Source organism: Narcine bancroftii, chromosome 10 (assembly GCF_036971445.1).
Source record: "Narcine bancroftii isolate sNarBan1 chromosome 10, sNarBan1.hap1, whole genome shotgun sequence".
Classification (NCBI taxonomy): Eukaryota; Metazoa; Chordata; class Chondrichthyes; order Torpediniformes; family Narcinidae; genus Narcine; species Narcine bancroftii.
In genome coordinates, this window is record NC_091478.1 from 30199437 (window position 1) to 30215148 (window position 15712).

The 15712-nt window shown below is 41.5% G+C and overlaps 1 long non-coding RNA gene across 34 annotated transcripts in view; it reads left to right on the forward strand.

The window, feature by feature from the left end:
• The first annotated feature begins 10754 nt into the window (after positions 1 to 10754).
• LOC138744395 (uncharacterized) overlaps positions 10755 to 15712 on the forward strand; it is a 461764-nt gene continuing 456806 nt past the window's right edge. For all 34 annotated transcript variants that reach the window (XR_011345476.1, XR_011345500.1, XR_011345502.1 and 31 more), the window contains exon 1: positions 10755 to 10900. This is a non-coding gene — a long non-coding RNA (uncharacterized lncRNA). The remainder of the gene's footprint in view (positions 10901 to 15712) is intronic.

Genomic DNA, 15712 nt, shown 5'->3' on the forward strand with positions numbered 1-15712 from the left:
CCTTGTCGAGTTGATCATGTCAAAGAAAAAGTATCTGAAATTTGTCTATTCGTCACCAACTTAGCCAAAGGATTTTTATACAAAGCCTTGATCCAACTTGTAAAAAAATGGGCCAAACTTAAATTTTTCAAGTATTTTAAATAAAAAAAAAACCGTTCAACTCTATCAAACGGTTTTTCCGCATCTAATGCAACTATCGTTGACTGATTCAAACAATTTCTTGACGCATTAATGAACGTAAGCAAGCTGACAATATTATCAGAAGAAAATCTATTCTTAATAAAAACTGCTTGATCAACATATATTAAATGTGGTAAATAATTCGCAAGTCTATTTGCCAATACCTTAGCTACTATTTTATAATCTACATTTAATAAAGATATTGGTCGATAGGATGCAACTTTCAATAGGTCTCTGTCTTTTTTTGGAATAATTGTAATTATTGCTCTAGAAAAAGATTCTGAAAATGCTTGCTCCTCTTTAGCTTGTTTAAGAACATTCATAAAAACAGGAAATAAAACCTCATAAAATTCTTTATAAAACTCTACAGTAAACCCATCTTCTCCAGCCGATTTTCCACTTGGCATATTGAATATAGCTTCTTTAATTTCTAAATCAGTGAAAGGAACTTCCAAATCTGTCCTATCCTTATCTTCTAAAACTGGTAAGTCCAAGCCAACTAAAAAACACTCAACACGCTCCTTATCCTGAATTACTTAAGAAGTATATAAATTCTGGGAAAATGAACAAAATTCATCATTAATTTCCTGAGGTTTAAAAGTAACTCCTGTATTATGTCTTATAGCATTTATTGTCCTTGACACCTGTTCTGTCTTTAATTGCCGAGCTCAAACCCTTATGACTCTCACTCCTAACTCATAATAGCACTGTTTGGATCTCTGAATTAATTTTTCATATTTGTATATTTGCATTGTATTATAACGTTATTTCAACTTAGTCAAAAAGGCCTTTTTATTCTCAGTTGAGTTTTGCTGTAATTCTTTTTCTAAAATAGTTATCTCCTTCTCCAAATTTTGACTTTCTGCCAAATGCTTTTTTTTAATTCTTGCAGAATAACTAATTATCAAACCTTTTAAATAAGCTTTTAAAACATCCCACAAAACAAATTGTACTGAATTAATAATAATTGCAAAAAATACTGACTATGTTTTTTAATATAACTTATTGTGGAAAAAAATCTGAACACAAAGGATAAAAATCCATCCATAAGTTGTTTATTAGAACTCATGAGAAGCCAGCTGCATATTATTCGGGCAAGGGCAGAAACCACAAGGCTACAGCTTATCTCCAAGCATGTCTGCAGGCACACAATGGTCCACAGTTCTCCAAAGTTCTGATAACAGATGACCGTGTATGACTTGTCTCGCAACTTGTTCCGATGATGTGACCAAATCGCTGACATTGTGAAATTACTGATATTGTGTACCCACTTGTTTACTTCAGTGTATAAATTGGGCTACATCACAGCACGCTATTAGAGCTGGCCCAGGCTGGGTGCTGGGTTCACTCTCCAAGATATCTTGCTAATAAAACTCTTCTGAAGTGTTACCCTGGTGTTAGTCGTGACATTCTTTCTCTGCAACAAATCTGGCGCTGCGAGCAGGATCCTATTTGACAGGATCACGAACCAGGGGACTGCGGGTCCCATAATAGTGAACGGGTGACAGCCCTGGCCAAGAACCTAGCTGAAACTGGGTGAGGCAGGCTTACGCACTGAGATTCCCTTTTGAAAGGGTGAGGTGATGAACAGAGAGTAGGAGTCTCTCTATCTAAAATGGGGGGAAGACGGAGAAGTAAAACCCAGGGTGGCAACACGGACAGAAGAAGCACTGGTGCATGCGCTTTAAAGTAAGGGAGTTAATAGTTGCATGTATATACTGTAGCGTGGACTCGAGTCCACGCTGCTGAAGATCCAGCTGCGCTGGGTGGGTCACGTCTCCAGAATGGAGGACCATCGCCTTCCCAAGATCGTGTTATATGGCGAGCTCTCCACTGGCCACCGTGACAGAGGTGCACCAAAGAAAAGGTACAAGGACTGCCTAAAGAAATCTCTTGGTGCCTGCCACATTGACCACCGCCAGTGGGCTGATATCGCCTCAAACCGTGCATCTTGGTGCCTCACAGTTCGGCGGGCAGCAACCTCCTTTGAAGAAGACCGCAGAGCCCACCTCACTGACAAAAGGCAAAGGAGGAAAAACCCAACACCCAACCCCAACCAACCAATTTTCCCCTGCAGCCGCTGCAACCGTGTCTGCCTGTCCCGCATCGGACTTGTCAGCCACAAACGAGCCTGCAGCTGACGTGGACATTTACCCCCTCCATAAATCTTCGTCCGCGAAGCCAAGCCAAAGAAAAGATATACTGTATAACTGTTATTAAGACTTAACAGGAAACCAAGAATGGAAATCTCACAGCAAGGCCAAGTATTCCCGAGCAGAAAAGTCTGTTCTCGGGCCACGACAGTGGCCCCAGATGAAGAGAGCCACAAAAATTGAGAGGAACAGAGAAGACGCCACCAACTGGTAGGAGATCCGCTGCAGCCCCCAGGCTCACCAGCCGACATCATGATGAGGGAAACAGGGAATTGGAATTATGCTGTCCCGTTTAGTAACAAGTGGTGGGGGCAACAGTGGGAAGATCGGTACTGATGAAGATGGTGGCGTAGGGGGTGTGCTTTCCTGACCTTTTCTGCGGAATGGAGGATTGTAAAAAGCGAGTAGACGGCCTGAATTATTATCAATTTTACTGGTCCTTTGATGAAGAGAATCTTACTCATGAGGACACAGCTCAACACCCATTTGGGGTAACGACATCCCAACCCCCGACTTAAGTAACCAATGCATCTGCCCCCAGTGCCGTGCCCCCGCCTCCTGCCGACATGACTGTTGGCCACATACATCATCTCTTCACCACCTGTCAGAACAATTTCTAATTCCCCATCGGCAGTAAACCTTACTAAACCATAAGATATGATGAGAAAGGAAAATTGGGCAACTGAACAGGTAATTACCCAGGACTGACCCTGACAAGGGATGCACAAGGAGGGATGTACTGGGAACCATACTGAGTGGAGGAGGAACTGGAATAGGGGTGTTGAATTCGGCAGATATTGAAACACTCCAGAACAAGACATAGACTATAGGCAGTGAAGTGGGAAAAGGAATTGGGACCAGAAACATGTGGGGAAAGACGATATGAGAGGAGATAGAGATGAGATATAATTTACAAAGAAAAGTATGGGACCATACAGGAAGTTTTATGAGCCTTGCACACTTGCCCATTCGGAAGGAACTGTACCTGGCAGTTAGTTTCCATAAATCAAACCGTAGTGAAACCCCTATATCCTCGATTAGATTCGAATAAAGACTGAATTAATAGAAATGGCTATGGATTACAGGAATCACCATCCGCCACAACCCCTGGCTCAACAAACTGACTCCTTGCAGCCGCAACCCCTGCCCAACAACCCCCTGTGAAGGCCCCTGCACCACGGGTGGCCTCCCCCGACTCCTCCATTGGCCCTGACAAATGGGATAGGAAAGATAAAAGAGGAATTGCCCGGGGACAGAAGAACTAGACCAAATGCCAGGGTCAACTATACGGTCCAGCTTCCCTGAGTAATGATTGGTGATGTACCTGTTTTGAAGCCTTAGTCTCCGGGAAAGGCCCGCGACATGATAAGTGCTGCCCCAGACCCCTTGAAGAGACCTATCTCTTTTCACCATTGGGTCCAGCAGACTTCTGCCATCTATCACCCCCTGCCGGGAGATATCCGCTTCCTACTGCTTATGGGGCACAGTCGCCAGTGGTCAGGGGAAATTTCGTGATCACGCCTGGTGAGGAGGGAGATTGGAGACAAAATGATGAGTTGGTAGACCAAGGGAACGAGTCTCTAGAACACTGGCTGAAGAATAGAGGGAAGCAATAAATTTAGAGGTGCACTAAAACGCGGTCTGTACCTTTCAAAAGAAAGATGAAGACATCTCGGGATTTGCTGTGCAGTTCAAAAGCGTATGGGACGAAAATGCTGGAGTTCCGCTTGAGGAAAACCAAACCCTCGCGTTCGAGACTCTGTTAAATTGTATGCTCCTGCAATTTGCTCAAATGTATAAATTAAAGCAATTAGACTGGCAACGGAGGGGAACTTGGTACACCAAATTGTTGCAGGCAACATAGCCACTTTTTGCATTCTTAACGACATAATGCAGCAATTATTGAGGGCCGAATTAGAGAGAAAGTTGTTGCCCCACCATGCTGAGACCTGGAAGACACTGTTTAATCTATCCCAATATTGGCTGTGTCCGGATAGGAGGTACACCCAGTGTGAACCTGAAGGATATAATGTTACAATGCAATTAGCAAAGTGGGGGGGGGGGGTCAACCCGTCATTATGGTGTAGATTTGTGCCAATTCCTCAACAATTTGGTACACAATTCTGAGAACCACTCTTTAGAGGGATATGGGTGGATGAGAAAAGTCGTATGCATAATGGCCAACATTGTCTGTAGGCCACAGTACAGACCTTGCAACAAGAATGCTTTCTTTTCAATTCCTCTTCATTTCAACTCACAAGAGCATATTGCAGTGACTTGGGTCAAGAGATAAGTCACATTCCACAATGTAATCTGCTGCAATGTACATCCTATTGAACCTCTACCAGAGGTATCAATTGTCCATTAGTTTTAGAGGCCCTTTACATGCTAACCTCCCTCAGGAAACGAGGCTGGCTCATTGATATTGAGAGCCTGTAGTGCTCCAACCAGAATGTCCTGTTTCTGGGGATCCAATGGTGCTCAGGCCAAAGAGATATTTCTGAGATGGCCAAGAATGAAACTTTGAATTTTACCATCCTCTCAAATAAAACAAACTCCCAGAGCCTTGTGGACCTCCTAAAGTATTGGCAGCAGAACATATCCCACCTTACCATGCTCTTTGAACTACTCTATAGGATCTCCCATAAGAAAGCAACATTCCTATGGGAAGCAGAACAACAGGCTGCTTTTGATACAGCAAAGCAAGCTGTTGAACAAGCCCTACCACTTGCCCCCTGCCAGGCAGGTGTTCTTTTTAAATTACAGATCTCGGCCAGTAAGGTAGGTGCTGAATGGAATCTTTGCAGAAAATCCAAGGGTGCAGAGTCCTGCTAGTCTTCGGGACAGAATCTCCGCCTGGTGCCACCGCTCGCTACAACCCATTTGATACCGGGACATCGGCCAACACTTTCCTCAGGGTCGCTTATGAATTTGTGAGCACCTGTACATTGACACTGAACTGACTACTGACCAACAAGACAGTTCGTCATGTATTTTGAAAAAATCGGCAAGAGAACAGCTGTTGCTCTGGAAACTATCACTGGACTTTCTAATCAAGCCTTTAACCTTTTTTTTTAAAATTGCATGTTTAGCTGTAGTTTTTACAATCCATAATATCTCTAAGCACACTCAGAGAACCTGAAATTTATAAATACATAATTGCAATGTGGATGTAAAGTTAGTTTGTGAGCTGACCAGTCAATGATCAGACCATGGTAGGAAACATCGTATATATTTTGTTTTGCAATGACGGCATCACCCCAGAAACTCCCATGAACAGAAAAACACCTCATGGGGGTTGGCGCTGTGGGAGCCTTTATTTAAAAACACTAAATTGGCTAATTTTCTGTCCTGTCTCCTTCTGGCTATCGTTAAAGGGATAGCCACTTGGGGCACCTGTTGAAAGAGAACATATACAGGAATGGTATCCTAGTGTCAAAAGTCAGCCCAGAAAAGCAGATGCCCCAGGTTCATCCCAGATGTATGCCTGCTGGCCTGCCCCCTGCCACACCATGGGGTAGCATGGTGACAAGCATCTGGGCTCTGCTGAGAAGTGCCCAAGCATGAGGTCAAGGTGCGAGATGCACAAGCCAAGAGAGGGCTCTGGCACCTGATGGATGACCTTGCACTGCCTGCTCATTGGTGGTAAGGGTGCTCACATTTGCCAGCTAAGCCGGAGTACCCAGGCATAGGTGTTGGTGACCAAACAAATTTCTTTTTCTATCCTCCCCTCTGACACTGGGGAGCAACTCACACAGCACCCTGGCCCATTGGTAACACAATAACCCTGTTTGGTCAGGGGCACAGGGTGCTGGTGAGGTGTTGTCATTGAATTTGACTATCTGCCTTGCCCAGCATTCGGACGACACTAGTGAATATATTGACCCACTTGATCAGTATTTTTTTTTAAACATGTTTTGACTTGTAACATACATAGTTATTGATTGTCTCATGATTGGCAGTGGTGTGACCTCCGAGGGGTAGATTGCATTGAGAACGTGGAGGCAGGTAGAAGGTTATTGCATTGCACACCGACAGCAACTCCTCGCCCACCCTCATTAATTATACTCACTTGAGCAAACTAATTAGAGACAATAAGCAGATCACCCAATTAATGGAGGAAGTAGGACGAACCATGAGCCAATCGAAGGTGAATTTGACGTACAAGGAGGGGGAGTTAATCCGAATCACAGATCAGGTTACCCAACTTTCAGCCCATCATTGGTGGGATATCTTCAAAGGGTGGTCCACCAAATCCAGCAGTATACTTAATCTGGCTTGGCATCCTGTTGTTCTTATGTTTGTTGCCCTGCTAATCCTATTGTTCCTAATCAATTGACTGTGGATTAGGCTTAAGGGGATGAGAGGGAAAGACTGCAAGAAGGGTAGAGTATAAGTTGTTGAAAGTGACCGAAGGTGTAGAAAGGAAAGGGGGAGAGAGGGATGCTTTCATCAAATTGTATTATAAATGAGGTGTTGATCTCTGGATCAACAAGGAGGGAACTGTGGAAGAAAATCCGAACACAAAGGGCAAAGAATCCATCCATAAGTTGTGTATTAGAACTCATGAGAAGCCAGCTGCATATTATTCAGGCAAGGGCAGAAACCACAAGACTACGGCTTATCTCCAAGCATGTCTGCAGGCACACAATGGTCCACAGTTCTCCAAAGTTCTGATAACAGATGACCGTGTATGACTTGTCTCGCAACTTGTTCCGATGATGTGACCAAATCGCTGACATTGTGAAATTACTGATATTGTGTACCCACTTGTTTACTTCAGTGTATAAATTGGGCTACATCACAGCACGCTATTAGAGCTGGCCCAGGCTGGGTGCTGGGTTCACTCTCCAAGATATCTTGCTAATAAAACTCTTCTGAAGTGTTACCCTGGTGTTGGTAGTGAAATTCTTTCTCTGCAACACTTATAAACTCTGGTTGTTTCAATAACATCCCGTTAAACCTCCAACGATAAGGAGTCTCTACATTATCCAAACCTGAACATGAAATTAACAATAGAGAATGGTCAGACAAAATCCTACTCTTAAATTCTGCATGCATAAATCTTCCCTGTAACTGTGCTGAGACTAAAAAGAAATCAATTCTAGAAAAAGAGTCGTGTCTGGATGAATAAAAATAAAAGTACTTTTCCATTGGATTTAGTTTCCTCCAAATTTTCACCAAATTCAAGTCTTTCATTAAATCTAACATCCGTTTGGCCATTTTAGTTCTTTTTACAGTTTTTGGCAATTAAAATCACCACCAACCAAAATATTTCCATTAGCTTGGCTCACATTCAAAAAAGTTTCAGAGATGAACTGTTCATCGTCCACATTGGGTGCATAAACATTCATAAAAGTCTATGTTTCAGTGAAAATTTTGCATTTCACCAAAAGTACTCTACCTGACGTGGCAGAAAATGATTCTAACTGAAACTGTATCTTCTTATGGATTAAAATAACAATGCCCCTAGCTTTGGAATTAAATGAAGATGCAAAAACATATCCTACCCAGTCTCTTTTTAATTTCATGTTCTTTCTCAGTCAAATGAGTTTATTGCAAAAAGGCAATATCAACCTTCATTTTCTTTATATATGCCAATATCCACTTCCTTTTAATTGGATTGTTGAGCCCTTTAACATTAAAAGTTTCAAAATTTAAATTAGCCATAACTTTATTCCCTCCTAGGATTGACACCTCACACAACAATTACAATTATACAAAAAAACCCTTAACCTCCCCAAACAATAATAAAATTTAAAAAAAAACTCTTCTATATAAAAAAACCTACTATTACAAAAGTAGTACCCCTCTCACCCCCAGGTGCGGTCAGTACCACAAGTGATGGATGACTTTAGAAGCAGCAGAATCAACCACTTCCCCCCAACCAAACCTCACTAAAATACATATATCTTTCTTGTAATTCGTCCCAGTGGTTCCAATACACATTCAGTTTGAGCTTCATCTTCTATATCAATCAACGATTCTGATTCCAACTTCTTTTTCCCATTCCCATTCCCAATCTTGATCTCAGGTATTTTTCCTATCGATTTCTTCAAATCTGGAAAAGAATTAGCAAAAGTTAATGCACCATAAGGACTCTCAAAAAATTGAGACTGATTTGGTCCATAAAACACCTTAAATATCGCTGGATACCGAAAGGTAAACTTATACCCTTCCTTCCACAACACTGCTTTAACTGGATTGAACTCTTTCCATCTCTTAATAATCTTCTGACTTAAATCAGCATTAAAAAAAGAGACCCTATTGCCCTGAACCATTACAGGGCTTTGATTAAGACGAGCATTTTGAACCGCAAGCCACAAAATCATTTCTCTATCCTGATATCGTAAACATCTTAAAAGAACTGCTCTTGGTGATTGACCCGGGAAATGTTTTCTCCTTAACGCTCTATGAGTCCGATCTAATTCCAATCCATTTGGAAAAGATTCAACTCCCAACATCTCTGGAATCCATTTTTGAAAAAATTTTAACAGGATCTGAACCTTCAATATCTTCCGGCAGACCAACTATCTTAATATTATTACGACGACTTTGGTTTTCCAGCGAATAAGTTTTTTGTAACAAGTCCCTCTTCTGAACATCCCATCCTGTAAACGAATCCTCAATATGATCCATTCTCTCTGAGTAATGGTCCACACGATCCTTACAGTCAAGAAAAGCTTCTTCTATCTTCTTAAATGCTTTTAAACACTTTTTGACATCAGTTTTAATAAATGTAATTTCCTCACACATACTGGTCATTTTTTCCTTCATATCAACAAATTGGTCATTTAAAGTTTCAAAGCTTTGAGTCATATAAGACATCATGTTTTCATTTTGTTTAGTAAGTTTTTCAAACATAAGTTTCACAACGTCCATCCTTGCTATAGAAGTCTTTAAAACTGGAGAAGATGTCAATTTAGGAGAAGCAGCTTTTACTGGGAAAATAGATATTTTTAAAGCCTGGGGCCTACCTTCAATAATTCTGGCTGTAGCTAATAACAATTCTTGTTCTTCCTCTTCTAACACTTCTAGGTTGTCTTCTTCTTCTTCCTCCTCTACTTCGAACCTGGCAGCCCTGCTGTGGGTTTGGAGCCACTTCCACACCACTCTGACCTCGCCGGCATGGTGTGGATCGGGCCCCCCACAGCTCGGGCCTGTTCCAGGATTTCGCGCATGCACAGAATGTCGGCCGTGCACAAGTGAGCGTCTCTATACGCGTCGCTGCGTTATAGGTGCTCCGCTGGCTTTGCGATCGTGCTTGAGCACTGGCCCCCCCATGCTCCTCAACCAAACCTGGCATGACTCTGGTATCACGCTCGCGCTCCTCCTGGCCAACCGCCAGGCCAAAGACGTTGGTGCCATTTTGCGCCTCCCGATGCGTAGAGGATGTCAGCGTCTCTTCCAGCTTAACCCAGGTTCCACACTGAAGCTTCGGATCCATCTCCAACTGCTTCTGAAGTTCCTTCTGTAAGGTAGGCCTAGTTTCTTCTGAACTTTGTACAGACTTAAAAACTAGTTATTTTGTTAACTGTCCTTTTCCTTTATTCATTTCCAACATCTTCAGAGATTAAATTACTTCTCAAAATATTTATAAAATTATAAAAGTCACTATAATTCGGGTACTAAATGGTTCAGTCAGGGAGAGGTGTCTCTTCACGTCCTCTTCCTACGCCATCTTGCCACACCCCCTGATATGAAAGTCTCTGTCAGCATTTAATGTCTCAAACTTCCAATATCACTTAGTGGAGTGGGGGAGAGAGAGCAGCACAGGGAGGCAAGGTCACTCTTCAGAATGATAATTTACCAAAGTGAGCCTTGGCGTTAATGAGTTATTGTAACTATTTCCTCTGACAATATTATCTTTCTCAATCCTGGTCTGGTGCTGAAGTTACTGGGGTTGAATGATTAGAGAGTGAGTTGATCACAATTATTCATTGTTCATTCAACTCAGCCTTATGAGTTATCTGTATTGCAAATAGTTTCTGTTTAAACTAAACAATAGTAGTTTACATGTAATTGCAATACTATTAGTTTATGTGCACTCATGGAACAGCATTACAGCATGTTGTGTAGATAATGTAATACAGATGTCTATACTTTTGTTTCTTAATATATTATTTTCTTTTGAATTTTAACCCGTTTTATTTATCTATACACTGTGGACTTGAATGAAATAGACTGAACTTGCAGATTGGCCAGGGCACTTAGGTTAATGATTTGAACCTTGCATATTTTTATGGTTAAGTCTGTTTTGAATTGGATAGGTTGAACTCTGGTGGGTGTTGAGTCCTGCAGAGATGAGGCAGGGGTTGAAAGTTAAAGTGGAGTAATATGCCTGGGTTGGGGGTGGGGGTAACAGACCCTGCCAAATACAACAAACTAACAAACCCTGTACACTTTTTTTTGGAGGGTGGGAGGAAACAGGAGCAGCCAAGGAAACCCGTGTCGTCACAGGGAGAACTGCAACTCCTTACAGATAGTGCTGGATTCAAACCCAGGTTGCAGACACAGTAATAGCATTGCACTAATGGTGCCGCCCATGACTGTATGACTGGAAGACGGTAGGATTGTTTTTGGTCATGTTTTACCCCTGCAAGAGTTCATGGCCTGTTATTTTACACCTTGTGTTCAGATTGATTGGCAGATATCTCATCAGGAACCATTGATTGGTCTCTTCCATGCCTGGTAAAGATTGTACCTGTTTGGAACAAATGGATAGGTTGACTATTTGGAGTCATGTACAAAAATCAAGTCAGCTGGATCTTGGCTGACCAATGAGAGGAAATTTATGAAAACATTATCTGCTTGTTCTTGCCCTGTGTGGAATCGGGTGAATTTATTTTTGATCCTGAATCTAGAGACACACAGTAAACGTAGCATGCAGTCAGACACTGGTTACATGGTGTAGCATGACTAATAGTTTCAGTAGTTTATATTTTAATAGTTGCATGCATTCTCTGTAAATGGAAAACAAACGTGTTATGATTGTAGAAGGGATATCGCAGTATTGAAGTGTATTTAGATGCTGTTATAAATAATGAAAATTAGTGTTGGGATTCATGGTCCCACTGTCATGGGTTCTGTGCACTGATATGTGCCTGGAATATGGGCCTGTTTAAGGAGGTTGGTTGTAAGAATTGATTATACTTATACGTACCTCACTTGCCCACACCGATCTACTCTCAGTGATTTCTTCCACCTTCAATCTCCTGGCTTCTCTCATCTCTTCTTCCTCCCTCCAATCCCATTTTCATTGCTGTTGATTTCCTTTATTTGTTCTATTCCATTCACCCACCCTCAGTCAATTTAAATCTCTTGTCTCCTGCAGTCCAGTATTGGGTCTTCCCTCAACTTTATCCTTTGTGCTCTCCTACCTCTAATTCCCTACCTTGACAAAGGCCTCAGGCTTGAAATGTTGGTTACCCTTTAATTCTCAGAAAGGCGGTGTGACCTGCTGAGTTTCTCCAGAACTTCTGTGCTTTGCACAACAATCACCGTGTCTGAAGATTTTCCTGGTTAACTCTAATTCCCTTCCCTGATTTTATTCCAATCTCTTTCATCTTCCTTCATGCCTCTTTAGCCTTTACCTCCTGTCGCACACCAGTCTTCTTCATCTCTCTAGATTCTCTGACCACTTTCCTTTCTTCTCCAGTCCCTATGCTTTGACCTGTCTGATCTCCTGTCATCTCACCACTGCTCTCCTCCTGTTCTTCTTCCACATAGCATGACCTGGAATTGCCTTTTGATTCCCTAAGCATTCACTGTAATGTTCCAACTTCATTAAGATCCTGTCCTCTCACATTCAACCAAAGGGCAGAAAGCTGATGGAATATGTTTGGCAACAGAGCGCAGGGAACAAGCTGCAGATCAACAAGTGTACACATCGTGGATCAAAATTTAGGGCCCCAACATCCATTGGTCTGTTCAAAAGGACACCTTTCATTTTAGTGCTCATGTATGGGGGCATTGACAGTTCAGCAGCAACTATGGTCAATAGCACGATATTGTCAACTCAACCAGTGCCATCGTGGGCATTAGTCTTCACTCCATTAATGACATCTTTAAGAGATGGTGCCTCAAGAAAGCAGCATCTTTCATCAAGGACACCCCAGGCTGTTCTTTTCTCATCATCAGAAAGGAGGTACTGGAGCCTGAAGATTTCTGAATGGACAATGAACCTATGGACACTACCTCACTTTTTCTCTTTTTTTGCACTAGTTATTTTTAAAAAATCTTGTATTTACAGAATTGTAAATTATATTAATTATTTCACCATGTTCTGCATAATCTTCTTCTTTGGCTTGGCTTCGCGGACGAAGATTTATGGAGGGGGTAAATGTCCACGTCAGCTGCAGGCTCGTTTGTGGCTGACAAGTCCGATGCGGGACAGGCAGACACGGTTGCAGCGGTTGCAGGGGAAAATTGGTTGGTTGGGGTTGGGTGTTGGGTTTTTCCTCCTTTGTCTTTTGTCAGTGAGGTGGGCTCTGCGGTCTTCTTCAAAGGAGGTTGCTGCCCGCCAAACTGTGAGGCGCCAAGATGCACGGTTTGAGGCGTTATCAGCCCACTGGCGGTGGTCAATGTGGCAGGCACCAAGAGATTTCTTTAGGCAGTCCTTGTACCTTTTCTTTGGTGCACCTCTGTCACGGTGGCCAGTGGAGAGCTCGCCATATAACACGATCTTGGGAAGGCGATGGTCCTCCATTCTGGAGACGTGACCCACCCAGCGCAGCTGGATCTTCAGCAGCGTGGACTCGATGCTGTCGACCTCTGCCATCTCGAGTACTTTGACGTTAGGGATGAAAGCGCTCCAGTGAATGTTGAGGATGGAGCGGAGACAATGCTGGTGGAAGCGTTCTAGGAGCCGTAGGTGATGCCGGCAGAGGACCCATGATTCGGAGCCGAACAGGAGTGTGGGTATGACAACGGCTCTGTATACGCTTATCTTTGTGAGGTTTTTCAGTTGGTTGTTTTTCCAGACTCTTTTGTGTAGTCTTCTAAAGGTGCTATTTGCCTTGGCGAGTCTGTTGTCTATCTCGTTGTCAGTCCTTGCATCTGATGAAATGGTGCAGCCGAGATAGGTAAACTATTGTCATAAAATGACAAATTTCATGACATGTTCATGACATGATTCTGATAGGTGACAATAAGGGTTGCTGATCAGAATCTCTGCTGGTGACCTTGTCTGTGGGACACATTCATGGTCTCCCCTGAAAAGTGCTATTCCTAATGGAAATTCCCTCCAATATGTAGCAAATGACACCACTTGATAAAACTCGGTTTCTTTCTGCACACATGCAACACTGTATTCCTATATTTGCATTGTCTATTAAGCAATTTAGTTATCTCTGGGTTTGGGAAGCAGACAAACAGCAACATTGTTCTGTTCTCACAGATCCTGCTTTGTCCTTGATGTCTGTGCCAGGCAGAGCTTTATACAAATAGAAAAAAAATATTGATGGGAATGGTAATGAACATCTTTTTAAGAGTATTGTTCTTGAGTTGTGGACCTGGAACGTGTACCCATATAATGCCAGAGCTCACCATGTTTGATTTAATTGATTTTCTTTTATAAACTGGCAGGTTTGAGTTAAATGCAAATTTCTGCCTGCAATATAATAAGGTTACCTTTTAAACAATTTGCTCAGATTCAAACAGCAAAAAAAAAGCCTTTCAGACGTCAACGGCTGGGGAATGATAAGCAGCAGATAAATTTGGTGTGGATTCCGGGGATTTTCAATCACAATTTAGACCTTGCGATATCGAGGATAATTGTTTCGTTCAATGTTCACATGACAGTTAATTTTTTGCTGAAGCTGCAACATCGACCACATTATTTAAATATCACATCCAGAGTTTTGCAGACCAAGATGTTGAAAGGTCATTTATCTATTAGACTAGAAACAAACAAGAAGCAAAAGATTTTAGTTAAAAATTATCTGCAGTAAAATAATGGTGTTGTGAAATCTGATGTGGGAAATAATTGATTTAGATTTATAGAAGGGAAGGATGAACACATTATTTGAGTGTGCTACAAGTTCAAGGATCTTGGAATTAAAGAATATTTTGCCTCAAGTACTAGTGATAGCTTGGATTCCAGATTAATTACTGCATCATTAAATGGTGCACAAAGCCTTCTATTTTAAACTATCAGTTGTTTTATTTTTTAAAAATTGTTTTTACGTTGAGAAGCATTTTCTTAATACGTTAACAATTTCATTATGAATAGAGGGCAAAAGAGATCTTTCCCAATAACCTTCATTCTTAACCATGCATCCTTCCATGAACCAGCATTCATTTTTCATGCTATCTTTCCTTGTAGTTTATCAAAATTTCTATTACACTTGATTGATTTCCACATTTATGTTGTTTTACTGACAAATACATTGTACTATGCCTGAGGAAGCAATGTTCTCATTTCTTATTTTTCTACAAGTTCTGTCCGAGTGATTTGCTTTGTGTCTGCTCTAAACTAACACTCTAATCTAAATTTACATTCTAGGATCTACCTTGTATATAGGCACTTTTTGCACAGCCGCTGAGAAGCAGAAAATTTGTGCAAATGTTCTGCTCTGCTGGCTGTGTAAAAATGTCCTGATGGAATTTATTTGCTAAATTCCATCCTGTAATTTTTCCACCAAGATCCCTACACATTGTTATGGAGCAGCTGCAGTCTAAATTGACCACAGGCACTCAGAAACTGGGCTAATGAATGACAAACTCAGTAACACAGAAACAACCACTCCAGAGGTAAGGATGACATTTTTTTCACAGAATTTTTCCTTTATTTCTGTGTTTTTTTTTAAATTTTTTTTACACAGAAATAAAGGAAAAATTCTAATAAAAATTTGCATACTTACCTCTGGAGTGGTCGTTAACACAGCACCTTTCCTAAGCACTTTTACACTGATGTCTCAAGGATGTATTGGCCATCTCTCAGTTCCCTCTAAATCATGTTTAGACATCATCAACAAGCAAGGGCTTGTTGGCCTACACACTGGCATCCAGTTAAATGGCACCTTGATTTTAGAATTTTTGTCCCTGTCTTCTTATACCTGCAATCATTTTTTTTAGCCCCTGAGAACCCTTTGAAATTTTGGCCACATGTTGATCCTTGATTTAACTGTTTCACAGTTGGTGACCATTCTTTCAGCTTAACAGCCCTGAAACTTTGGAATTTCTTCCTTACACCTTTAAGTCTCACAACATTACAATGATCCTTTAGTATTCCTCATTAAAACATCCCTATTTTTGCTTTAGCTCCACTGGCTTAATTATCTCTTGCATGGATCACTGTTAAAATTTGCTGCAAAGTTCCTTGATATGTTAAAGGTGCTAGTTAAATGCATGTTGTTGTTATTAAGTTTTAAAAGAAA